Source organism: Cervus elaphus, unplaced genomic scaffold (assembly GCF_910594005.1).
Source record: "Cervus elaphus unplaced genomic scaffold, mCerEla1.1, whole genome shotgun sequence".
Lineage (NCBI taxonomy): Eukaryota > Metazoa > Chordata > Mammalia > Artiodactyla > Cervidae > Cervus > Cervus elaphus.
The window spans coordinates 676,837-704,276 of NW_025316784.1; positions in this window are offsets into that span (position 1 = coordinate 676,837).

Here is a 27,440-nt window from a genome sequence, read left to right on the forward strand (position 1 = left end):
GGAAGGGCCATCCCAGTCGTAACTCGAGAATATACCCCAGGTTCCCGCCGCACCTCGAGAAAAACCATGAGACTTCCCCCTCGCCGCGAGATGAGGCCCGATTCCCCTGCACTGCGTGCAGAGCAATGTCGTGTTGCACATCACACATGAAAGAAGCCTTGATTTCCTTGGTGGCTCTCCAGGGAAACCCCAAGAACACTGTTTCAAGGCTAGAGGGATCCTGAGGTCACTGCAGCAACACGAAAGAGCTCCGTGGACCAAAAATCAACTCGAGATTAGAGGTTAGTCCCTGGCTTCGACACCAGAGGAATACCACCTAACCACAAGCACCTCAAGAGGAGGCTTCTCTCAGCTCTAGGTATGTGAGAGGGACCCTGAGTTTGCGGCCTCAAGTGGAATGGACACCGCGATGCCCTGACTCGAAATCAGGCCGGATATCCCTGCAGTGACTTGAATGCAGGCTCGTCTTGCATCTCCCATGACTAAAGGATGTCTGAATCCCCTGTGGAGACCACAGAGAAAGACCTAGTTCCCCACCTCATAGCGACCGGAGGCCTCATATCCTTTGAAAACTGCAGAGGTACGCGGAGATCAGTGCCTCCAAAGCAGACGATGCCTGACTCCTCGTGAAACTTGATAGGAGTCCCAGGATTCCTGTGGCACGTGGAAAGGGACCCTTGGTCTCCCGCCTCAGCTGGAGAGGTGTCCCAATTGCCCTGCCAAGCCTCGAGGTGAATCCCGAGTTGTCCCTCGCATCTAGGCAGGAGTCCTGACGTCGCTGAACAAACACGTGTGTGGAAGGGCCATCCCCTTCGTACCTCGAGAATATACCCCAGGTTCCCGCCGCAACTCGAGAAAAACCATGAGACTTCCCCCTCGCCGCGAGATGAGTCCCGATTCCCCTGCACTGCGTGCAGAGCAATTTCGTGTTGCACATCACACATGAAAGGAGCCTTGATTTCCTTGATGGCACTCCAGAGAAACCCCAAGAACACTGTTTCAAGGCTAGAGGGATCCTGAGGTCACTGTAGCAACACGAAAGTGCTCCGTGGACCAAAAATCAACTCGAGATGAGAGGTTAGTCCCTGGCTTCGACTCCAAAGGAATACCACCTTACCACAAGCACCTCAAGAGGAGGCTTCTCTCAGCTCTAGGTATGTGAGAGGGACCCTGAGTTTGCGGCCTCAAGTGGAATGGACACCGCGATGCCCTGACTCGAAATAAGGCCGGATATCCCTGCAGTGACTTGAATGCAGGCTCGTCTTGCATCTCCCAAGACGAAAGGATGTCTGAATCACCTGTGTAGACCACAGAGAAAGACCTATTTCCCCACCTCATCACGACCGGAGGCCTCACATCCTTTGAAAACTCCAGAGGTACGCGGAGATCAGTGCCTCCAAAGGAGACGATGCCTGACTCCTCGTGAAACTTGATAGGAGTCCCAGGATTCCTGTGGCACGTGGAAAGGGACCCTTGGTCTCCCTCCTCAGCTGGAGAGGCGTCCCAATTGCCCTGCCAAGCCTCGAGGAGAATCCCGAGTTGTCCCTCGCAACTAGGCAGGAGTCCTGCCTTCACTGAACAAACACGTGGGTGGAAGGGCCATCCCCGTCGTAACTCGAGAATATACCCCAGGTTCCCGCCGCAACTCGAGAAAAACCATGAGACTTCCCCCTCGCCGCGAGATGAGGCCCGATTCCCCTGCATTGCGTGCAGAGCAATTCCGTGTTGCACATCACACATGAAAGGAGCCTTGATTTCCTTGATGGCACTCCAGAGAAACCGCAAGAACACTGTTTCAAGGCTAGAGGGATCCTGAGGTCACTGTAGCAATACGAAAGAGCTCCGTGGACCAAGAATCAACTCGAGATGAGAGGTTAGTCCCTGGCTTCGACTCCAGAGGAATACCACCTTACCACAACCACCTCAAGAGGAGGCTTCTCGCAGCTCTAGGTATGTGAGAGGGACCCTGAGTTTGCGGCCTCAAGTGGAATGGACACTGCGATGCCCTGACGCGAAATAAGGCCGGATATCCCTGCAGTGACTTGAATGCAGGCTCGTCTTGCATCTCCCAAGACGAAGGGATGTCTGAATCCCCTGTGGAGACCACAGAGAAAGACCTAGTTCCCCACCTCATCGCGACCGGAGGCCTCACGTCCTTTGAAAACTCCAGAGGTACGCGGAGATCAGTGCCTCCAAAGGAGACGATGCCTGACTCCTCGTGAAACTTGATAGGAGTCCCAGGAATCCTGTGGCACGTGGAAAGGGACACTTGGTCTCCCGCCTCAGCTGGAGAGGCGTCCCAATTGCTCTGCCAAGCCTCGAGGAGAATCCCGAGTTGTCCCTCGCAACTAGGCAGGAGTCCTGACGTCGCTGAACAAACACGTGGGTGGAAGGGCCATCCCTGTCTTAACTCGAGAATATACCCCAGGTTCCCGCCGCAACTTGAGAAAAACCATGAGACTTCCCCCTCGCCGCGAGATGAAGCAAGATTCCCCTGCACTGCGTGCAGAGCAATTCCGTGTTGCACAACACACATGAAAGGAGCCTTGATTTCCTTGATGGCACTCCAGAAAAACCCCAAGAACACTGTTTCAAGGCTAGAGGGATCCTGAGGTCACTGTAGCAACACGAAAGAGCTCCGTGGACCAACAATCAACTCGAGATAAGAGGTTAGTCCCTGGCTTCGACTCCAGAGGAATACCACCTTACCACAATCACCTCAAGAGGAGGCTTCTCTCAGCTCTAGATATGTGAGAGGGACCCTGAGTTTGCGGCCTCAAGTGGAATGGACACCGCGATGCCCTGACTCGAAATCAGGCCGGATATCCCTGCAGTGACTTGAATGCAGGCTCGTCTTGCATCTCCCATGACTAAAGGATGTCTGAATCCCCTGTGGAGACCACAGAGAAAGACCTAGTTCCCCACCTCATAGCGACCGGAGGCCTCATATCCTTTGAAAACTGCAGAGGTACGCGGAGATCAGTGCCTCCAAAGCAGACGATGCCTGACTCCTCGTGAAACTTGATAGGAGTCCCAGGATTCCTGTGGCACGTGGAAAGGGACCCTTGGTCTCCCGCCTCAGCTGGAGAGGTGTCCCAATTGCCCTGCCAAGCCTCGAGGAGAATCCCGAGTTGTCCCTCGCATCTAGGCAGGAGTCCTGACGTCGCTGAACAAACACGTGTGTGGAAGGGCCATCCCCTTCGTACCTCGAGAATATACCCCAGGTTCCCGCCACAACTCGAGAAAAACCATGAGACTTCCCCCTCGCCGCGAGATGAGGCCCGATTCCCCTGCACTGCGTGCAGAGCAATTCCGTGTTGCACATCACACATGAAAGAAGCCTTGATTTTCTTGATGGCACTCCAGAAAAACCCCAAGAACACTGTTTCAAGTCTAGAGGGATCCTGAGGTCACTGTAGCAACACGAAAGAGCTCCGTGGACCAAGAATCAACCCGAGATGAGAGGTTAGTCCCTGGCTTCGACTCCAGAGGAATACCACCTTACCACAAGCACCTCAAGAGGAGGCTTCTCTCAGCTCTAGGTTTGTGAGAGGGACCCTGAGTTTGCGGCCTCAAGTGGAATGGACACTGCGATGCCCTGACGCGAAATAAGGCCGGATATCCCTGCAGTGACATGAATGCAGGCTCGTCTTGCATCTCCCAAGACGAAAGGATGTCTGAATCCCCTGTGGAGACCACGGAGAAAGACCTAGTTCCCCACCTCATCGCGACCGGAGGCCTCACATCCTTTGAAAACTCCAAAGGTACGCGGAGATCAGTGCCTCCAAAGGAGACGATGCCTGACTCCTCGTGAAACATGATAGGAGTCCCAGGATTCCTGTGGCACGTGGAAAGGGACCCTTGGTTTCCCACCTCAGCTGGAGAGGCGTCCCAATTGCCCTGCCAAGCCTCGAGGAGAATCCCGAGTTGTCCCTCGCAACTAGGCAGGAGTCCTGACGTTGCTGAACAAACAAGTGGGTGGAAGGGCCATCCCCGTCGTAACTCGAGAATATACCCCAGGTTCCCGCCGCAACTCGAGAAAAACCATGAGACTTCCCCCTCGCCGCGAGATGAGTCCCGATTCCCCTGCACTGCGTGCAGAGCAATTTCGTGTTGCACATCACACATGAAAGGAGCCTTGATTTCCTTGATGGCACTCCAGAGAAACCCCAAGAACACTGTTTCAAGGCTAGAGGGATCCTGAGGTCACTGTAGCAACACGAAAGTGCTCCGTGGACCAAAAATCAACTCGAGATGAGAGGTTAGTCCCTGGCTTCGACTCCAAAGGAATACCACCTTACCACAAGCACCTCAAGAGGAGGCTTCTCTCAGCTCTAGGTATGTGAGAGGGACCCTGAGTTTGCGGCCTCAAGTGGAATGGACACCGCGATGCCCTGACTCGAAATAAGGCCGGATATCCCTGCAGTGACTTGAATGCAGGCTCGTCTTGCATCTCCCAAGACGAAAGGATGTCTGAATCACCTGTGTAGACCACAGAGAAAGACCTATTTCCCCACCTCATCACGACCGGAGGCCTCACATCCTTTGAAAACTCCAGAGGTACGCGGAGATCAGTGCCTCCAAAGGAGACGATGCCTGACTCCTCGTGAAACTTGATAGGAGTCCCAGGATTCCTGTGGCACGTGGAAAGGGACCCTTGGTCTCCCTCCTCAGCTGGAGAGGCGTCCCAATTGCCCTGCCAAGCCTCGAGGAGAATCCCGAGTTGTCCCTCGCAACTAGGCAGGAGTCCTGCCTTCACTGAACAAACACGTGGGTGGAAGGGCCATCCCCGTCGTAACTCGAGAATATACCCCAGGTTCCCGCCGCAACTCGAGAAAAACCATGAGACTTCCCCCTCGCCGCGAGATGAGGCCCGATTCCCCTGCATTGCGTGCAGAGCAATTCCGTGTTGCACATCACACATGAAAGGAGCCTTGATTTCCTTGATGGCACTCCAGAGAAACCGCAAGAACACTGTTTCAAGGCTAGAGGGATCCTGAGGTCACTGTAGCAATACGAAAGAGCTCCGTGGACCAAGAATCAACTCGAGATGAGAGGTTAGTCCCTGGCTTCGACTCCAGAGGAATACCACCTTACCACAACCACCTCAAGAGGAGGCTTCTCGCAGCTCTAGGTATGTGAGAGGGACCCTGAGTTTGCGGCCTCAAGTGGAATGGACACTGCGATGCCCTGACGCGAAATAAGGCCGGATATCCCTGCTGTGACTTGAATGCAGGCTCGTCTTGCATCTCCCAAGACGAAAGGATGTCTGAATCCCCTGTGGAGACCACAGAGAAAGACCTAGTTCCCCACCTCATCGCGACCGGAGGCCTCACGTCCTTTGAAAACTCCAGAGGTACGCGGAGATCAGTGCCTCCAAAGGAGACGATGCCTGACTCCTCGTGAAACTTGATAGGAGTCCCAGGAATCCTGTGGCACGTGGAAAGGGACACTTGGTCTCCCGCCTCAGCTGGAGAGGCGTCCCAATTGCCCTGCCAAGCCTCGAGGAGAATCCCGAGTTGTCCCTCGCAACTAGGCAGGAGTCCTGACGTCGCTGAACAAACACGTGGGTGGAAGGGCCATCCCTGTCTTAACTCGAGAATATACCCCAGGTTCCCGCCGCAACTTGAGAAAAACCATGAGACTTCCCCCTCGCCGCGAGATGAAGCAAGATTCCCCTGCACTGCGTGCAGAGCAATTCCGTGTTGCACAACACACATGAAAGGAGCCTTGATTTCCTTGATGGCACTCCAGAAAAACCCCAAGAACACTGTTTCAAGGCTAGAGGGATCCTGAGGTCACTGTAGCAACACGAAAGAGCTCCGTGGACCAACAATCAACTCGAGATAAGAGGTTAGTCCCTGGCTTCGACTTCAGAGGAATACCACCTTACCACAATCACCTCAAGAGGAGGCTTCTCTCAGCTCTAGATATGTGAGAGGGACCCTGAGTTTGCGGCCTCAAGTGGAATGGACACTGCGATGCCCTGACGCGAAATAAGGCCGGATATCCCTGCAGTGACTTGAATGCAGGCTCGTCTTGCATCTCCCAAGACGAAAGGATGTCTGAATCCCCTGTAGAGACCACAGAGAAACACCTAGTTCCCCACCTCATCGCGACCGGAGGCCTCATATCCTTTGAAAACTGCAGAGGTACGCGGAGATCAGTGCCTCCAAAGGAGACGATGCCTGACTCCTCGTGAAACTTGATAGGAGTCCCAGGATTCCTGTGGCACGAGGAAAGGGACCCTTCGTCTCTCGCCTCAGCTGGAGAGACATCCCATTGTCCTGCCAAGCCTCGAGGAGAATCCCGAGTTGTCCCTCGCAACAAGGCAGGAGTCCTGACGTCGCTGAACAAACACGTGGGTGGAGGGGCCATCCCCGTCTTAACTCGAGAATATACCCCAGGTTCCCGCCGCAACTTGACAAAAACCATGAGACTTCCCCCTCGCCGCGAGATGAGGCCCGATTCCGCTGTACTGCGTGCAGAGCAATTCCGTGTTGCACATCACTCATGAAAGGAGCTTTGATTTTCTTGATGGCACTCCAGAGAAACCCCAAGAACACTGTTTCAAGGCTAGAGGGTTCCTGAGGTCACTGTAGCAACAGGAAAGAGCTCCGTGGACCAAAAATCAACTCGAGATGAGAGGTTAGTCCCTGGCTTCGACACCAGAGGAATACCACCTAACCACAAGCACCTCAAGAGGAGGCTTCTCTCAGCTCTAGGTATGTGAGAGGGACCCTGAGTTTGCGGCCTCAAGTGGAATGGACACCGCGATGCCCTGACTCGAAATTAGGCCGGATATCCCTGCAGTGACTTGAATGCAGGCTCGTCTTGCATCTCCCAAGATTAAAGGATGTCTGAATCCCCTGTGGAGACCACGGAGAAAGACCTAGTTCCCCACCTCATCGCGACCGGAGGCCTCACATCCTTTGAAAACTCCAAAGGTACGCGGAGATCAGTGCCTCCAAAGGAGACGATGCCTGACTCCTCGTGAAACTTGATAGGAGTCCCAGGATTCCTGTGGCACGTGGAAAGGGACCCTTGGTTTCCCACATCAGCTGGAGAGGCGTCCCAATTGCCCTGCCAAGCCTCGAGGAGAATCCCGAGTTGTCCCTCGCAACTAGGCAGGAGTCCTGAAGTTGCTGAACAAACAAGTGGGTGGAAGGGCCATCCCCTTCGTAACTCGAGAATATACCCCAGGTTCCCGCCGCAACTCGAGAAAAACCATGAGACTTCCCCCTCGCCGCGAGATGAGTCCCGATTCCCCTGTACTGCGTGCAGAGCAATTTCGTGTTGCACAGCAAACATGAAAGGAGCCTTGATTTCCTTGATGGCACTCCAGAGAAACCCCAAGAACACTGTTTCAAGGCTAGACGGATCCTTAGGTCACTGTAGCAACACGAAAGAGCTCCTTGGACCAAGAATCAACTCGAGATGAGAGGTTAGTCCCTGGCTTCGACTCCAGAGGAATACCACCTTACCACAAGCACCTCAAGAGGAGGCTTCTCTCAGCTCTAGGTATGTGAGAGGGACCCTGAGTTTGCGGCCTCAAGTGGAATGGACACTGCGATGCCCTGACGCGAAATAAGGCCGGATATCCCTGCAGTGACTTGAATGCAGGCTCGTCTTGCATCTCCCAAGACGAAAGGATGTCTGAATCCCCTGTGGAGACCACAGAAAAACACCTAGTTCCCCACCTGACCGCGACCGGAGGCCTCACATCCTTTGAAAACTCCAGAGGTACGCGGAGATCAGTGCCTCCAAAGGAGACGATGCCTGACTCCTCGTGAAACTTGATAGGAGTCCCAGGATTCCTGTGGCACGTGGAAAGGGACCCTTGGTCTCCCTCCTCAGCTGGAGAGGCGTCCCAATTGCCCTGCCAAGCCTCGAGGAGAATCCCGAGTTGTCCCTCGCAACTAGGCAGGAGTCCTGCCTTCACTGAACAAACACGTGGGTGGAAGGGCCATCCCCGTCGTAACTCGAGAATATACCCCAGGTTCCCGCCGCAACTCGAGAAAAACCATGAGACTTCCCCCTCGCCGCGAGATGAGGCCCGATTCCCCTGCATTGCGTGCAGAGCAATTCCGTGTTGCACATCACACATGAAAGGAGCCTTGATTTCCTTGATGGCACTCCAGAGAAACCGCAAGAACACTGTTTCAAGGCTAGAGGGATCCTGAGGTCACTGTAGCAATACGAAAGAGCTCCGTGGACCAAGAATCAACTCGAGATGAGAGGTTAGTCCCTGGCTTCGACTCCAGAGGAATACCACCTTACCACAACCACCTCAAGAGGAGGCTTCTCGCAGCTCTAGGTATGTGAGAGGGACCCTGAGTTTGCGGCCTCAAGTGGAATGGACACTGCGATGCCCTGACGCGAAATAAGGCCGGATATCCCTGCAGTGACTTGAATGCAGGCTCGTCTTGCATCTCCCAAGACGAAAGGATGTCTGAATCCCCTGTGGAGACCACAGAGAAAGACCTAGTTCCCCACCTCATCGCGACCGGAGGCCTCACGTCCTTTGAAAACTCCAGAGGTACGCGGAGATCAGTGCCTCCAAAGGAGACGATGCCTGACTCCTCGTGAAACTTGATAGGAGTCCCAGGAATCCTGTGGCACGTGGAAAGGGACACTTGGTCTCCCGCCTCAGCTGGAGAGGCGTCCCAATTGCCCTGCCAAGCCTCGAGGAGAATCCCGAGTTGTCCCTCGCAACTAGGCAGGAGTCCTGACGTCGCTGAACAAACACGTGGGTGGAAGGGCCATCCCTGTCTTAACTCGAGAATATACCCCAGGTTCCCGCCGCAACTTGAGAAAAACCATGAGACTTCCCCCTCGCCGCGAGATGAAGCAAGATTCCCCTGCACTGCGTGCAGAGCAATTCCGTGTTGCACAACACACATGAAAGGAGCCTTGATTTCCTTGATGGCACTCCAGAAAAACCCCAAGAACACTGTTTCAAGGCTAGAGGGATCCTGAGGTCACTGTAGCAACACGAAAGAGCTCCGTGGACCAACAATCAACTCGAGATAAGAGGTTAGTCCCTGGCTTCGACTCCAGAGGAATACCACCTTACCACAATCACCTCATGAGGAGGCTTCTCTCAGCTCTAGATATGTGAGAGGGACCCTGAGTTTGCGGCCTCAAGTGGAATGGACACTGCGATGCCCTGACGCGAAATAAGGCCGGATATCCCTGCAGTGACTTGAATGCAGGCTCGTCTTGCATCTCCCAAGACGAAAGGATGTCTGAATCCCCTGTAGAGACCACAGAGAAACACCTAGTTCCCCACCTCATCGCGACCGGAGGCCTCATATCCTTTGAAAACTGCAGAGGTACGCGGAGATCAGTGCCTCCAAAGGAGACGATGCCTGACTCCTCGTGAAACTTGATAGGAGTCCCAGGATTCCTGTGGCACGAGGAAAGGGACCCTTCGTCTCCCGCCTCAGCTGGAGAGACATCCCATTGTCCTGCCAAGCCTCGAGGAGAATCCCGAGTTGTCCCTCGCAACAAGGCAGGAGTCCTGACGTCGCTGAACAAACACGTGGGTGGAGGGGCCATCCCCGTCTTAACTCGAGAATATACCCCAGGTTCCCGCCGCAACTTGACAAAAACCATGAGACTTCCCCCTCGCCGTGAGATGAGGCCCGATTCCGCTGTACTGCGTGCAGAGCAATTCCGTGTTGCACATCACTCATGAAAGGAGCTTTGATTTTCTTGATGGCACTCCAGAGAAACCCCAAGAACACTGTTTCAAGGCTAGAGGGTTCCTGAGGTCACTGTAGCAACAGGAAAGAGCTCCGTGGACCAAAAATCAACTCGAGATGAGAGGTTAGTCCCTGGCTTCGACACCAGAGGAATACCACCTAACCACAAGCACCTCAAGAGGAGGCTTCTCTCAGCTCTAGGTATGTGAGAGGGACCCTGAGTTTGCGGCCTCAAGTGGAATGGACACCGTGATGCCCTGACTCGAAATTAGGCCGGATATCCCTGCAGTGACTTGAATGCAGGCTCGTCTTGCATCTCCCAAGATTAAAGGATGTCTGAATCCCCTGTGGAGACCACGGAGAAAGACCTAGTTCCCCACCTCATCGCGACCGGAGGCCTCACATCCTTTGAAAACTCCAAAGGTACGCGGAGATCAGTGCCTCCAAAGGAGACGATGCCTGACTCCTCGTGAAACTTGATAGGAGTCCCAGGATTCCTGTGGCACGTGGAAAGGGACCCTTGGTTTCCCACATCAGCTGGAGAGGCGTCCCAATTGCCCTGCCAAGCCTCGAGGAGAATCCCGAGTTGTCCCTCGCAACTAGGCAGGAGTCCTGAAGTTGCTGAACAAACAAGTGGGTGGAAGGGCCATCCCCTTCGTAACTCGAGAATATACCCCAGGTTCCCGCCGCAACTCGAGAAAAACCATGAGACTTCCCCCTCGCCGCGAGATGAGTCCCGATTCCCCTGTACTGCGTGCAGAGCAATTTCGTGTTGCACAGCAAACATGAAAGGAGCCTTGATTTCCTTGATGGCACTCCAGAGAAACCCCAAGAACACTGTTTCAAGGCTAGACGGATCCTTAGGTCACTGTAGCAACACGAAAGAGCTCCTTGGACCAAGAATCAACTCGAGATGAGAGGTTAGTCCCTGGCTTCGACACCAGAGGAATACCACCTTACCACAAGCACCTCAAGAGGAGGCTTCTCTCAGCTCTAGGTATGTGAGAGGGACCCTGAGTTTGCGGCCTCAAGTGGAATGGACACTGCGATGCCCTGACGCGAAATAAGGCCGGATATCCCTGCAGTGACTTGAATGCAGGCTCGTCTTGCATCTCCCAAGACGAAAGGATGTCTGAATCCCCTGTGGAGACCACAGAAAAACACCTAGTTCCCCACCTGACCGCGACCGGAGGCCTCACATCCTTTGAAAACTCCAGAGGTACGCGGAGATCAGTGCCTCCAAAGGAGACGATGCCTGACTCCTCGTGAAACTTGATAGGAGTCCCAGGATTCCTGTGGCACGTGGAAAGGGAACCTTGGTCTCCGGCCTCAGCTGGAGAGGCGTCCCAATTGCCCTGCCAAGCCTCGAGGAGAATCCCGAGTTGTCGCTCGCAACTAGGCAGGAGTTCTGACTTCGCTGAACAAACACGTGGGTGGAAGGGCCATCCCCGTCGTAACTCGAGAATATACCCCAGGTTCCCGCCGCAACTCGAGAAAAACCATGAGACTTCCCCCTCGCCGCGAGATTAGGCCCGATTCCCCTGCACTGCGTGCAGAGCAATTCCGTGTTGCACATCACACATGAAAGGAGCCTTGATTTCCTTGATGGCACTCCAGAGAAACCCCAAGAACACTGTTTCAAGGCTAGAGGGTAACTGAGGTCACTGTAGCAACACGAAAGAGCTCCGTGGACCAAAAATCAACTCGAGATGAGAGGTTAGTCCCTGGCTTCGACTCCAGAGGAATACCACCTTACCACAAGCACCTCAAGAGGAGGCTTCTCTCAGCTCTAGTTATGTGAGAGATACCCTGAGTTTGTGGCCTCAAGTGGAATGGACACCGCGATGCCCTGACTCGAAATAAGGCCGGATATCCCTGCAGTGACTTGAATGCAGGCTCGTCTTGCATCTCCCAAGATGAAAGGATGTCTGAATCCCCTGTGGAGACCACGGAGAAAGACCTATTTCCCCACCTCATCGCGACCGGAGGCCTCACATCATTTGAAAACTCCAGAGGTACGCGGAAATCAGTGCCTCCAAAGGAGACGATGCCTGACTCCTCGTCAAATTTGATAGGAGTCCCAGGATTCCTGTGGCACGTGGAAAGGGACCCTTGGTCTCCCGCCTCAGCTGGAGAGGCGTCCCAATTGACCTGCCAAGCCTCGAGGAGAATCCCGAGTTGTCCCTCGCAACTAGGCAGGTGTCCTGACGTCGCTGAACAAACACGTGGGTGGAAGGGCCATCCCCGTCGTAACTCGAGAATATACCCCAGGTTCCCGCTGCAACTCGAGAAAAACCATGAGACTTCCCCCTCGCCGCGAGATGAGGCCCGATTCCCCTGCACTGCGTGCAGAGCAATTCCGTGTTGCACATCACACATGACAGGAGCCTTGATTTCCTTGATGGCACTCCAGAGAAACCCCAAGAACACTGTTTCAAGGCTAGAGGGATCCTGAGGTCACTGTAGCAACACGAAAGAGCTTCGTGGACCAAGAATCAACTCGAGATGAGAGGTTAGTCCCTGGCTTCGACTCCAGAGGAATACCACCTTACCACAAGCACCTCAAGAGGAGGCTTCTCTCAGCTCTAGGTATGTGAGAGGGACCCTGAGTTTGCGGCCTCAAGTGGAATGGACACTGCGATGCCCTGACGCGAAATAAGGCCGGATATCCCTGCAGTGACTTGAATGCAGGCTCATCTTGCATCTCCCAAGACGAAAGGATGTCTGTATCCCCTGTGGAGACCACAGAGAAAGACCTAGTTCCCCACCTCATCGCGACCGGAGGCCTCACGTCCTTTGAAAACTCCAGAGGTACGCGGAGATCAGTGCCTCCAAAGGAGACGATGCCTGACTCCTCGTGAAACTTGATAGGAGTCCCAGGAATCCTGTGGCACGTGGAAAGGGACACTTGGTCTCCCGCCTCAGCTGGAGAGGCGTCCCAATTGCCCTGCCAAGCCTCGAGGAGAATCCCGAGTTGTCCCTCGCAACTAGGCAGGAGTCCTGACGTCGCTGAACAAACACGTGGGTGGAAGGGCCATCCCTGTCTTAACTCGAGAATATACCCCAGGTTCCCGCCGCAACTTGAGAAAAACCATGAGACTTCCCCCTCGCCGCGAGATGAAGCAAGATTCCCCTGCACTGCGTGCAGAGCAATTCCGTGTTGCACAACACACATGAAAGGAGCCTTGATTTCCTTGATGGCACTCCAGAAAAACCCCAAGAACACTGTTTCAAGGCTAGAGGGATCCTGAGGTCACTGTAGCAACACGAAAGAGCTCCGTGGACCAACAATCAACTCGAGATAAGAGGTTAGTCCCTGGCTTCGACTCCAGAGGAATACCACCTTACCACAATCACCTCAAGAGGAGGCTTCTCTCAGCTCTAGATATGTGAGAGGGACCCTGAGTTTGCGGCCTCAAGTGGAATGGACACTGCGATGCCCTGACGCGAAATAAGGCCGGATATCCCTGCAGTGACTTGAATGCAGGCTCGTCTTGCATCTCCCAAGACGAAAGGATGTCTGAATCCCCTGTAGAGACCACAGAGAAACACCTAGTTCCCCACCTCATCGCGACCGGAGGCCTCATATCCTTTGAAAACTGCAGAGGTACGCGGAGATCAGTGCCTCCAAAGGAGACGATGCCTGACTCCTCGTGAAACTTGATAGGAGTCCCAGGATTCCTGTGGCACGAGGAAAGGGACCCTTCGTCTCCCGCCTCAGCTGGAGAGACATCCCATTGTCCTGCCAAGCCTCGAGGAGAATCCCGAGTTGTCCCTCGCAACAAGGCAGGAGTCCTGACGTCGCTGAACAAACACGTGGGTGGAGGGGCCATCCCCGTCTTAACTCGAGAATATACCCCAAGTTCCCGCCGCAACTTGACAAAAACCATGAGACTTCCCCCTCGCCGCGAGATGAGGCCCGATTCCGCTCTACTGCGTGCAGAGCAATTCCGTGTTGCACATCACTCATGAAAGGAGCTTTGATTTTCTTGATGGCACTCCAGAGAAACCCCAAGAACACTGTTTCAAGGCTAGAGGGTTCCTGAGGTCACTGTAGCAACAGGAAAGAGCTCCGTGGACCAAAAATCAACTCGAGATGAGAGGTTAGTCCCTGGCTTCGACACCAGAGGAATACCACCTAACCACAAGCACCTCAAGAGGAGGCTTCTCTCAGCTCTAGGTATGTGAGAGGGACCCTGAGTTTGCGGCCTCAAGTGGAATGGACACCGCGATGCCCTGACTCGAAATTAGGCCGGATATCCCTGCAGTGACTTGAATGCAGGCTCGTCTTGCATCTCCCAAGATTAAAGGATGTCTGAATCCCCTGTGGAGACCACGGAGAAAGACCTAGTTCCCCACCTCATCGCGACCGGAGGCCTCACATCCTTTGAAAACTCCAAAGGTACGCGGAGATCAGTGCCTCCAAAGGAGACGATGCCTGACTCCTCGTGAAACTTGATAGGAGTCCCAGGATTCCTGTGGCACGTGGAAAGGGACCCTTGGTTTCCCACATCAGCTGGAGAGGCGTCCCAATTGCCCTGCCAAGCCTCGAGGAGAATCCCGAGTTGTCGCTCGCAACTAGGCAGGAGTTTTGACTTCGCTGAACAAACACGTGGGTGGAAGGGCCATCCCCGTCGTAACTCGAGAATATACCCCAGGTTCCCGCCGCAACTCGAGAAAAACCATGAGACTTCCCCCTCGCCGCGAGATGAGGCCCGATTCCCCTGCACTGCGTGCAGAGCAATTCCGTGTTGCACATCACACATGAAAGGAGGCTTGATTTCCTTGATGGCACTCCAGAGAAACCCCAAGAACACTGTTTCAAGGCTAGAGGGTAACTGAGGTCACTGTAGCAACACGAAAGAGCTCCGTGGACCAAAAATCAACTCGAGATGAGAGGTTAGTCCCTGGCTTCGACTCCAGAGGAATACCACCTTACCACAAGCACCTCAAGAGGAGGCTTCTCTCAGCTCTAGGTATGTGAGAGATACCCTGAGTTTGTGGCCTCAAGTGGAATGGACACCGCGATGCCCTGACTCGAAATAAGGCCGGATATCCCTGCAGTGACTTGAATTCAGGCTCGTCTTGCATCTCCCAAGATGAAAGGATGTCTGAATCCCCTGTGGAGACCACGGAGAAAGACCTATTTCCCCACCTCATCGCGACCGGAGGCCTCACATCATTTGAAAACTCCAGAGGTACGCGGAGATCAGTGCCTCCAAAGGAGACGATGACTGACTCCTCGTCAAATTTGATAGGAGTCCCAGGATTCCTGTGGCACGTGGAAAGGGACCCTTGGTCTCCCGCCTCAGCTGGAGAGGCGTTCCAATTGCCCTGCCAAGCCTCGAGGAGAATCCCGAGTTGTCCCTCGCAACTAGGCAGGAGTCCTGACGTCGCTGAACAAACACGTGGGTGGAAGGGCCATCCCCGTCGTAACTCGAGAATATACCCCAGGTTCCCGCTGCAACTCGAGAAAAACCATGAGACTTCCCCCTCGCCGCGAGATGAGGCCCGATTCCCCTGCACTGCGTGCAGAGCAATTCCGTGTTGCACATCACACATGACAGGAGCCTTGATTTCCTTGATGGCACTCCAGAGAAACCCCAAGAACACTGTTTCAAGGCTAGAGGGATCCTGAGGTCACTGTAGCAACACGAAAGAGCTTCGTGGACCAAGAATCAACTCGAGATGAGAGGTTAGTCCCAGGCTTCGACTCCAGAGGAATACCACCTTACCACAAGCACCTCAAGAGGAGGCTTCTCTCAGCTCTAGGTATGTGAGAGGGACCCTGAGTTTGCGGCCTCAAGTGGAATGGACACCGCGATGCCCTGACTCGAAATAAGGCCGGATATCCCTGCAGTGACTTGAATGCAGGCTCGTCTTGCATCTCCCAAGACGAAAGGATGTCTGAATCCCCTGTGGAGACCACAGAGAAAGACCTAGTTCCCCACCTCATGGCGACCGGAGGCCTCACATCCTTTGAAAACTCCAGAGGTACGCGGAGATCAGTGCCTCCAAAGGAGACGATGCCTGACTCCTCGTGAAACTTGATAGGAGTCCCAGAATTCCTGTGCACGTGGATAGGGACCCTTGGTCTCCCGCCTCAGCCGGAGAGGCGTCCCAATTGCCCTGCGAAGCCTCTAAGAGAATCCCGAGTTGACGCTCGCAACTAGGCAGGAGTCCTGACGCGGCTGAACAAACACTTGGGTGGAAGGGCCATCCCCGTCGTAAATCGAGAATACACCCCAGGTTCCCGCCGCAACTCGAGAAAAACCATGAGACTTCCCCCTCGCCGCGAGATGAGGCCCGATTCCCCTGCACTGCGTACAGAGCAATTCCGTGTTGCACATCACACATGAAAGGAGCCTTGATTTCCTTGTTGGCACTCCAGAGTAACCCCAAGAACACTGTTTCAAGGCTAGAGGGATCCTGAGTTCACTGTAGCAACACGAAAGAGCTCCGTGGACCAAAAATCAACTCGAGATGAGAGGTTAGTCCGTGGCTTCGACTCCAGAGGAATACCACCTTACCACATGCACCTCAAGAGGAGGCTTCTCTCAGCTCTAGGTATGTGAGAGGGACCCTGAGTTTGCGGCCTCAAGTGGAATGGACACCGCGATGCCCTGACTCGAAATAAGGCAGGATATCCCTGCAGTGACTTCAATGCAGGCTCGTCTTGCATCTCCCAGGACGAAAGGATGTCTGAATCCCCTGTGGAAAGCACAGAGAAAGACCTAGTTCCCCACCTCATCGCAACCGGAGGCCTCACATCCTTTGAAAACTCCAGAGGTACGCGGAGATCAGTGCCTCCAAAGGAGACGATGCCTGACTCCTCGTGAAAATTGATAGGAGTCCCAGGATTCCTGTGGCACGTGGAAAGGGACCCTTGGTCTCCCGCCTCAGCTGGAGAGGCATCCCAATTGCCCTGCCAAGCCTCGAGGAGAATCTCGAGTTGTCCCTCGCAACTAGGCAGAAGTCCTGACGTCGCTGAACAAACACGTAGGTGGAAGGGCCATCCCCGTCGTAACTCGAGAATATACCCCAGGTTCCCGCCGCAACTCGAGAAAAACCATGAGACTTCCCCCTCGCCGTGAAATGAGGCCCGATTCCCCTGCACTGCGTGCAGAGCAATTCCGTGTTGCACATCATACATGAAAGGAGCCTTGATTTCCTTGATGGCACTCCAGAGAAACCCCAAGAACACTGTTTCATGGCTAAAGGGATCCTGAGGTCACTGTAGCAACACAAAAGAGCTCCATGGACCAAAAATCAACTAGAGATGAGAGGTTAGTCCCTAACTTCGACTCCAGAGGAATACCACCTTACCACAACCACCTCAAGAGGAGGCTTCTCGCAGCTTAAGTATGTGAGAGGGACCCTGAGTTTGCGGCCTCAAGTGGAATGGACACCGCGATGCCCTGACTCGAAATAAGGCCGGATATCCCTGCAGTGACTTGAATGCAGGCTCTTCTTGCATCTCCCGAGATGAAAGGATGTCTGAATCCCCTGTGGAGACCACAGAGAAAGACCTATTTCCCCACCTCATCTCGACCGGAGGCCTCACATCCTTTGAAAACTCCAGAGGTACGCGGAGATCTGTGCTTCCAAAGGAGACGATGCCTGACTCCTCGTGAAACTTGATAGGAGTCCCAGGATTCCTGTGGCACATGGAAAGGGACCCTTGGTCTCCCGCCTCAGCTGGAGAGGCGTCCCAATTGCCCTGCCAAGCCTCGAGGAGAATCCCGAGTTGTCCCTCGCAACTAGGCAGGAGTCCTGACGTCGCTGAACAAACACGTGGGTGGAAGGGCCATCCCCGTCGTAACTCGAGAATATACCCCAGGTTCCCGCCGCAACTCGAGAAAAACCATGAGACTTCCCCCTCGCCGCGAGATGAGGCCCGATTCCCCTGCACTGCGAGCAGAGCAATTCCGTCTTGCACATCACACATGAAAGAAGCCTTGATTTCCTTGATGGCTCTCCAGGGAAACCCCAAGAACACTGTTTCAAGGCTAGAGGGATCCTGAGGTCACTGTAGCAACACGAAAGAGCTCCGTGGACCAAAAATCAACTCGAGATTAGAGGTTAGTCCCTGGCTTCGACACCAGAGGAATACCACCTAACCACAAGCACCTCAAGAGGAGGCTTCTCTCAGCTCTAGGTATGTGAGAGGGACCCTGAGTTTGCGGCCTCAAGTGGAATGGAGACCGCGATGCCCTGACTCGAAATCAGGCCGGATATCCCTGCAGTGACTTGAATGCAGGCTCGTCTTGCATCTCCCAAGACGAAAGGATGTCTGAATCCCCTGTGGAGACCACAGAGAAAGACCTAGTTCCCCACCTCATAGCGACCGGAGGCCTCATATCCTTTGAAAACTGCAGAGGTACGCGGAGATCAGTGCCTCCAAAGCAGACGATGCCTGACTCCTCGTGAAACTTGATAGGAGTCCCAGGATTCCTGTGGCACGTGGAAAGGGACCCTTGGTCTCCCGCCTCAGCTGGAGAGGTGTCCCAATTGCCCTGCCAAGCCTCGAGGAGAATCCCGAGTTGTCCCTCGCATCTAGGCAGGAGTCCTGACGTCGCTGAACAAACACGTGTGTGGAAGGGCCATCCCCTTCGTAACTCGAGAATATACCCCAGGTTCCCGCCGCAACTCGAGAAAAACCATGAGACTTCCCCCTCGCCGCGAGATGAGGCCCGATTCCCCTGCACTGCGTGCAGAGCAATTCCGTGTTGCACATCACACATGAAAGAAGCCTTGATTTTCTTGATGGCACTCCAGAAAAACCCCAAGAACACTGTTTCAAGGCTAGAGGGATCCTGAGGTCACTGTAGCAACACGAAAGAGCTCCGTGCACCAAGAATCAACTCGAGATGAGAGGTTAGTCCCTGGCTTCGACTCCAGAGGAATACCACCTTACCACAAGCACCTCAAGAGGAGGCTTCTCTCAGCTCTAGGTATGTGAGAGGGACCCTGAGTTTGCGGCCTCAAGTGGAATGGACACTGCGATGCCCTGACGCGAAATAAGGCCGGATATCCCTGCAGTGACATGAATGCAGGCTCGTCTTGCATCTCCCAAGACGAAAGGATGTCTGAATCCCCTTTGGAGACCACGGAGAAAGACCTAGTTCCCCACCTCATCGCGACCGGAGGCCTCACATCCTTTGAAAACTCCAAAGGTACGCGGAGATCAGTGCCTCCAAAGGAGACGATGCCTGACTCCTCGTGAAACATGATAGGAGTCCCAGGATTCCTGTGGCACGTGGAAAGGGACCCTTGGTTTCCCACCTCAGCTGGAGAGGCGTCCCAATTGCCCTGCCAAGCCTCGAGGAGAATCCCGAGTTGTCCCTCGCAACTAGGCAGGAGTCCTGACGTCGCTGAACAAACACGTAGGTGGAGGGGCCATCCCCGTCTTAACTCGAGAATATACGCCAGGTTCCCGCCGCAACTTGAGAAAAACCATGAGACTTCCCCCTCGCCGCGAGATGAGGCCCGATTCCCCTGCACTGCGTGCAGAGCAATTCCGTGTTGCACATCACACTTGAAAGGAGCCTTGATTTCCTTGATGGCACTCCAGAGAAACCCCAAGAACACTGTTTCAAGTCTAGAGGGATCCTGAGGTCACTGTAGCAACACGAAAGAGCTCCGTGGACCAAGAATCAACTCGAGATGAGAGGTTAGTCCCTGGCTTCGACTCCAGAGGAATACCACCTTACCACAACCACCTCAAGAGGAGGCTTCTCTCAGCTCTAGGTATGTGAGAGGGACCCTGAGTTTGCGGCCTCAAGTGGAATGGACACTGCGATGCCCTGACTCGAAATAAGGCCGGATATCCCTGCAGTGACTTGAATGCAGGCTCGTCTTGCATCTCCCAAGACGAAAGGATGTCTGAATCCCCTGTGGAGACCACAGAGAAAGACCTAGTTCCCCACCTCATCGCGACCGGAGGCCTCACATCCTTTGAAAACTGCAGAGGTACGCGGAGATCAGTGCCTCCAAAGGAGACGATGCCTGACTCCTCGTGAAACTTGATAGGAGTCCCAGGATTCCTGTGGCACGTGGAAAGGGACCCTTGGTCTCCCGCCTCAGCTGGAGAGGCGTCCCAATTGCCCTGCCAAGCCTCGAGGAGAATCCCGAGTTGTCCCTCGCAACTAGGCAGGAGTCCTGACATGGCTGAACACACACGTGGGTGGAAGGGCCATCCCTGTCTTAACTCGAGAATATACCCCAGGTTCCCGCCGCAACTTGAGAAAAACCATGAGACTTCCCCCTCGCCGCGAGATGAAGCAAGATTCCCCTGCACTGCGTGCAGAGCAATTCCGTGTTGCACATCACACATGAAAGGAGCCTTGATTTCCTTGATGGCACTCCAGAAAAACCCTAAGAACACTGTTTCAAGTCTAGAGGGATCCTGAGGTCACTGTAGCAACACGAAAGAGCTCCGTGGACCAAGAATCAACTCGAGATGAGAGGTTAGTCCCTGGCTTCGACCCAAGAGGAATACCACCTTACCACAAGCACCTCAAGAGGAGGCTTCTCTCAGCTCTAGGTATGTGAGAGGGACCCTGAGTTTGCGACCTCAAGTGGAATGGACACTGCGATGCCCTGATGCGAAATAAGGCCGGATATCCCTGCAGTGACATGAATGCAGGCTCGTCTTGCATCTCCCAAGACGAAAGGATGTCTGAATCCCCTGTGGAGACCACGGAGAAAGACCTAGTTCCCCACCTCATCGCGACCGGAGGCCTCACATCCTTTGAAAACTCCAAAGGTACGCGGAGATCAGTGCCTCCAAAGGAGACGATGCCTGACTCCTCGTGAAACTTGATAGGAGTCCCAGGATTCCGGTGGCACGTGGAAAGGGACCCTTGGTCTCCCGCCTCAGCTGGAGAGGCGTCCCAATTGCCCTGCCAAGCCTCGAGGAGAATCCCGAGTTGTCCCTCGCAACTAGGCAGGAGTCCTGCCGTCGCTGAACAAAGACGTGGTTGGAAGCGCCATCCCCGTCGTAACTCGAGAATATACCCCATTTCCCGCCGCAACTCCAGAAAAACCATGAGACTTCCCTCTTGCCGCGATATGAGGCCCGATTCCCCTGCACTGTGTGCAGAGCAATTCCGTGTTGCACATCACACATGAAAGGAGCCTTGATTTCCTTGATGGCACTCCAGAGAAAACCCAAGAACACTGTTTCAAGGCTAGAGGGATCCTTAGGTCACTGTAGCAACCCGAAAGAGCTCTGTGGACCAAAAATCAACTCGAGATGAGAGGTTTGTCCCTGGCTTCGAATCCAGAGAAATACCACCTTACCACAAGCACCTCAAGAGGAAGCTTCTCTCAGCTCTACCTATGTGCTGAGTTTGCGGTCTCAAGTGGAATGGACACCGCGATGCCCTGACTCGAAATAAGGCCGGATATCCCTGCAGTGACTTGAATGCAGGCTCGTCTTGCATCTCCCAAGATGAAAGGATGTCTGAATCCCCTGTGGAGACCACAGAAAAAGACCTAGTTCACCACCTCATCGCGACCGGAGGCCTCACGTCCTTTGAAAACTCCAGAGGTACGCGGAGATCAGTGCCTCCAAAGGAGACGATGCCTGACTCCTCGTGAAACTTGATAGGAGTCCCAGGATTCCTGTGCACGTGGAAAGGGATCTTGGTCTCCCGCCTCAGCTGGAGAGGCGTCCCAATTGCCCTGCCAAGCCTCGAGGAGAATCCCGAGTTGTCCCTCGCAACTAGGAAGGAGTCCTGACGTCGCTGAACAAACACGTGGGTGGAAGGGCCATCCCCGTCTTAATTCGAGAATATACCCCAGGTTCCCCCTGCAACTTGAGAAAAACCATGAGACTTCCCCCTCGCCTTGAGATGAGGCCCGATTCCCTGCACTGCGTGCAGAGCAATTCCGTGTTGCACATCACACATGAAAGGAGCCTTGATTTCCTTGGTGGCACTCCAGAGAAACCCCAAGAACACTGTTTCAAGGCTAGAGGGATCCTGAGGTCACTGTAGCAACACGAAAGAGCGCCGTGGACCAAAAATCAACTCGAGATGAGAAGTTAGTCCCTGGCTTCGACTCCAGAGGAAAACCACCTTACCACAAGCACCTCAAGAGGAGACTTCTCTCAGCTCTAGGTATGTGAGAGGGATCCTGAGTTTGCGGCCTCAAGTGGAATGGACACCGCGATGCCCTGGCTCGAAATAAGGCCGGATATTCCTGCAGTGACTTGAATGCAGGCTCGTCTTGCATCTCCCAAGACGAAAGGATGTCTGAATCCCCTGTGGAGACCACAGAGAAAGACCTAGTTGCCCACCTCATCGCGACCGGAGGCTTCACATCCTTTGAAAACTCCAGAGGTACGCGGAGATCAGTGCCTCCAAAGGAGACGATGCCTGACTCCTCGTGAAACTTGATAGGAGTCCCAGGATTACTGTGGCATGTGGAAAGGGACCCTTGGTCTCCCGCGTCAGCTGGAGAGGCGTCCCAATTGCCCTGCCAAGCCTCGAGGAGAATCCCGAGTTGTCCCTCGCAACTAGGCAGGAGTCCTGCCGTCGCTGAGCAAACACGTGGGTGAAAGGGCCATCATGTCGTAACTCGAGAATATACCCCAGGTTCCCGCCGCAACTCGAGAAAAACCATGAAACTTCCCCCTCGCCACGAGATGAGGCCCGATTCCCCTGCACTGCGTGCAGAGCAATTCTGTGTTGCACATCACACATGAAAGGAGCCTTGATTTCCTTGATGGCACTCCAGAGAAACCCCAAGAACACTGTTTCAAGGCTAGAGGGATCCTGAGGTCACTGTAGCAACACGAAAGAGCTCCGTGGACCAACAATCAACTCGAGATGAGAGGTTAGTCCCTGGCTTCGACTCCAGAGGAATACCACCTTACCACAAGCACCTCAAGAGGAGGCTTCTCTCAGCTTTACCTATGTGCTGAGTTTGCGGTCTCAAGTGGAATGGACACCGCGATGCCCTGACTCGAAATAAGGCCGGATATCCCTGCAGTGACTTGAATGCAGGCTCGTCTTGCATCTCCCAAGATGAAAGGATGTCTGAATCCCCTGTGGAGACCACAGAAAAAGACCTAGTTCCCCACCTCATCGCGACCGGAGGCCTCACGTCCTTTGAAAACTCCAGAGGTACGCGGAGATCAGTGCCTCCAAAGGAGACGATGCCTGACTCCTCGTGAAACTTGATAGGAGTCCCAGGATTCCTGTGGCACGTGGAAAGGGACCCTTGGTCTCCCGCCTCAGCTGGAGAGGCGTCCCAATTGCCCTGCCAAGCCTCGAGGAGAATCCCGAGTTGTCCCTGGCAACTAGGAAGGAGTCCTGCCGTCGCTGAACAAACGCGTGGGTGGAAGGGCCATCCTCGTCTTAACTTGAGAATATACCCCAGGTTCCCGCCGCAACTCGAGAAAAACCATGAGACTTCCCCCTCGCCGCGAGATGAGGCCCGATTCCCCTGCACTGCGTGCAGAGCAATTCCGTGTTGCACATCACACATGAAAGGAGCCTTGATTTCCTTGATGGCACTCCAGAGAAACCCCAAGAACACTGTTTCAAGGCTAGAGGGATCCTGAGGTCACTGTAGCAACACGAAAGTGCTCCGTGGTCCAACAATCAACTCGAGATGAGAGGTTAGTCCCTGGCTTCGACTCCAAAGGAATACCACCTTACCACAAGCACCTCAAGAGGAGGCTTCTCTCAGCTCTACCTATGTGCTGAGTTTGCGGTCTCAAGTGGAATGGACACCGCGATGCCCTGACTCGAAATAAGGCCGGATATCCCTGCAGTGACTTGAATGCAGGCTCGTCTTGCATCTCCTAAGACGAAAGGATGTCCGAATCCCCTGTGGAGACCAAAGAAAAAGACCTAGTTCCCCACCTCATCGCGACCGGAGGCCTCACGTCCTTTGAAAACTCCAGAGGTACGCGGAGATCAGTGCCTCCAAAGGAGACGATGCCTGACTCCTCGTGAAACTTGATAGGAGTCCCAGGATTCCTGTGGCACGTGGAAAGGGACCCTTGGTCTCCCGCCTCAGCTGGAGAGGCGTCCCAATTGCCCTACCAAGCCTCGAGGAGAATCCAGAGTTGTCCCTCGAAACTAGGCAGGAGTCCTGACGTCGCTAAACAAACACGTGGGTGGAAGGGCCATCCCCGTCGTAACTCGAGAATATTCCCCAGGTTCCCGCCGCACCTCGAGAAAAACCATGAGACTTCCCCCTCGCCGCGAGATGAGACCCGATTCCCCTGCACTGCGTGCAGAGCAATTCCGTGTTGCACATCACACATGAAAGGAGCCTTGATTTCCTTGATGGCACTCCAGAAAAACCCCAAGAACACTGTTTCAAGGCTAGAGGGATCCTGAGGTCACTGTAGCAACACGAAAGAGCTCCATGGACCAAAAATCAACTCGAGATGAGAGGTTAGTCCCTGGCTTCGACTCCAGAGGAATACCACCTTACCACAAGCACCTCAAGAGGAGGCTTCTCTCAGCTCTAGGTATGTGAGAGGGACCCTGAGTTTGCGGCCTCAAGTGGAATGGACACCGCGATGCCCTGACTCGAAATAAGGCCGGATATCCCTGCAGTGACTTGAATGCAGGCTCGTCTTGCATCTCCCAAGACGAAAGGATGTCTGAATCCCCTGTGGAGACCACAGAGAAAGACCTAGTTCCCCACCTCATCGCGACCGGAGGCCTCACATCCTTTGAAAACTCCAGAGGTACGCGGAGATCAGTGCCTCCAAAGGAGACGATGCCTGACTCCTCGTGAAACTTGATAGGAGTCCCAGGATTCCTGTGGCACGTGGAAAGGGACCCTTGGTCTCCCGCCTCAGCTGGAGAGGCGTCCCAATTGCCCTGCCAAGCCTCGAGGAGAATCCCGAGTTGTCCCTCGCAACTAGGCAGGGGTCCTGACGTCGCTGAACAAACACGTGAGTGGAAGGGCCATCCCCGTCGTAACTCGAGAATATACCCCAGGTTCCCGCCGCAACTCGAGAAAAACCATGAGACTTCCCCCTCACCGCGAAATGAGGCCCGATTACCGTGCACTGCGTGCAGAGCAATTCCGTGTTGCATATCACACATGAAAGGAGCCTTGATTTCCTTGATGGCACTCCAGAGAAACCCCAAGAACACTGTTTCAAGGCTAGAGGGATCCTGAGGTCACTGTAGCAACACGAAAGAGCTCCGTGGACCAAAAATCAACTCGAGATGAGAGGTTAGTCCCTGGCTTCGACTCCAGAGGAATACCACCTTACCACAAGCACCTCAAGAGGAGGCTTCTCTCAGCTCTAGGTATGTGAGAGGGACCCTGAGTTTGCGGCCTCAAGTGGAATGGACACCGCGATGCCCTGACTCGAAATAAGGCCGGATATCCCTGCAGTGACTTGAATGCAGGCTCGTCTTGCATCTCCCAAGACGAAAGGATGTCTGAATCCCCTGTGGAGACCACAGAGAAAGACCTAGTTCCACACCTCATCGCGACCGGAGGCCTCACATCCTTTGAAAACTCCAGAGGTACGCGGAGATCAGTGCCTCCAAAGGAGACGATGCCTGACTCCTTGTGAAACTTGATATGAGTCCCAGCATTCCTGTGGCACGTGGAACGGGACCCTTTGTCTCCCACCTCAGCTGGAGAGGCGTCCCAATTGCCCTGCCAAGCCTCGAGGAGAATCCCGAGTTGTCCCTCGCAACTAGGCAGAAGTCCTGACGTCGCTGAACAAACACGTGGGTGGAAGGGCCATCCCCGTCGTAACTCGCGAATATACCCTAGGTTCCCGCCGCAACTCGAGAAAAACCATGAGACTTCCCCCTCGCCGCGAGATGAGGCCCGATTCCCCTGCACTGCGTGCAGAGCAATTCCGTGTTGCACATCACACATGAAAGGAGCCTTGATTTCCTTGATGGCACTCCAGAGAAACCCCAAGAACACTGTTTCAAGGCTAGAGGGATCCTGAGGTCACTGTAGCAACACGAAAGAGCTCCGTGGACCAAAAATCAACTCGAGATGAGAGGTTAGTCCCTGGCTTCGACTCCAGAGGAATACCACCTTACCACAAGCACCTCAAGAGGAGGCTTCTCTCAGCTCTAGCTATGAGAGAGGGACCCTGAGTTTGCAGCCTCAAGTGGAATGGACACTGCGATACCCTGACTCGAAATAAGGCCGGATATCCCTGCAGTGACTTGAATGCAGGCTCGTCTTGCACCTCCCAAGACGAAAGGATGTCTGAATCCCCTGTGGAGACCACAGAGAAAGACCTAGTTCCCACCTCATCGCGACCGGAGGCCTGACATCCTTTGAAAACTCCAGAGGTACCCGGAGATCAGTGCCTCCAAAGGAGACGATCCCTGACTCCTCGTGAAACTTGATAGGAGTCCCAGGATTCCTGTGGCACGTGGAAAGGGACCCTTAATCTCCTGCCTCAGCTGGAGAGGCGTCCCAATTGCCCTGCAAAGCCTCGAGGAGAATCCCGAGTTGTCCCTCGCAACTAGGCAGGAGTCCTGACGTCGCTGAACAAACACGTGGATGGAAGGGCCATCCCCGTCTTAACTCGAGCATATACCCCAGGTTCCCGCCGCAACTCGAGAAAAACCATGAGACTTCCCCCTCGCCGCGAGATGAGGCCCGATTCCCCTGCACTGCCTGCAGAGCAATTCCGTGTTGCACATCACACATGAAAGGAGCCTTGATTTCCTTGATGGCACTCCAGAGAAACCCCAAGAACACTATTTCAAGGCTAGAGGGATCCCGAGGTCACTGTAGCAACACGAAAGAGCTCCGTGGACCAAAAATCAACTCGAGATGAGAGGTTAGTCCCTGGCTTCGACTCCAGAGGAATACCACCTTACCACAAGCACCTCAAGAGGAGGCTTCTCTCAGCTCTAGCTATGTGAGAGGGACCCTGAGTTTGCGGCCTCAACTGGAATGGACATCGCGATGCCCTGACGCGAAATAAGGCCGGATATCCCTGCAGTGACTTGAATGCAGGCTCGTCTTGCATCTCCCAAGACGAAAGGATGTCTGAATCCCCTGTGGAGACCACAGAGAAAGACCTAGTTCCCCACCTCATCGCGACCGGAGGCCTCACATCCTTTGAAAACTCCAGAGGTATAGGAGATCAGTGCCTCCAAAGGAGACGAAGCCTGACTCCTCGTGAAACTTGATAGGAGTCCCAGGATTCCTGTGGCACGTGGAAAGGGACCCTGGGTCTCCCGCCTCAGCTGGAGAGGCGTCCCAATTGCCCTGCCAAGCTTCGAGGAGAATCCCGAGTTGTCCCTCGCAACTAGGCAGGAGTCCTGCCGTCGCTGAACTAACACGTGTGTGGAAGGGCCATCCCCGTCGTAACTCGAGAATATACCGCAGGTTCCCGCCGCAACTGGAGAAAAACCATGAGACTTCCCCCTCGCCGCGAGAGGAGGCCCGATTCCCCTGCACTGCGTGCAGATCAATTCCGTGTTGCACATCACACATGAAAGGAGCCTTGATTTCCTTGATGGCACTCCAGAGAATCCCCAAGAACACTGTTTCAAGGTTGAGGGATCCTGAGGTCACTGAAGCAACAGGAAAGAGCTTTGTGGACCAAAAATCAACTCGAGATGAGAGGTTAGTCCCTGGCTTCGACTCCAGAGGAATACCACCTTACCACAAGCACCTCAAGATGAGGCTTCTCTCAGCTCTAGGTATGTGAGAGGGACCCTGAGTTTGCGGCCTCAAGTGGAATGGAGACCGCGATGCCCT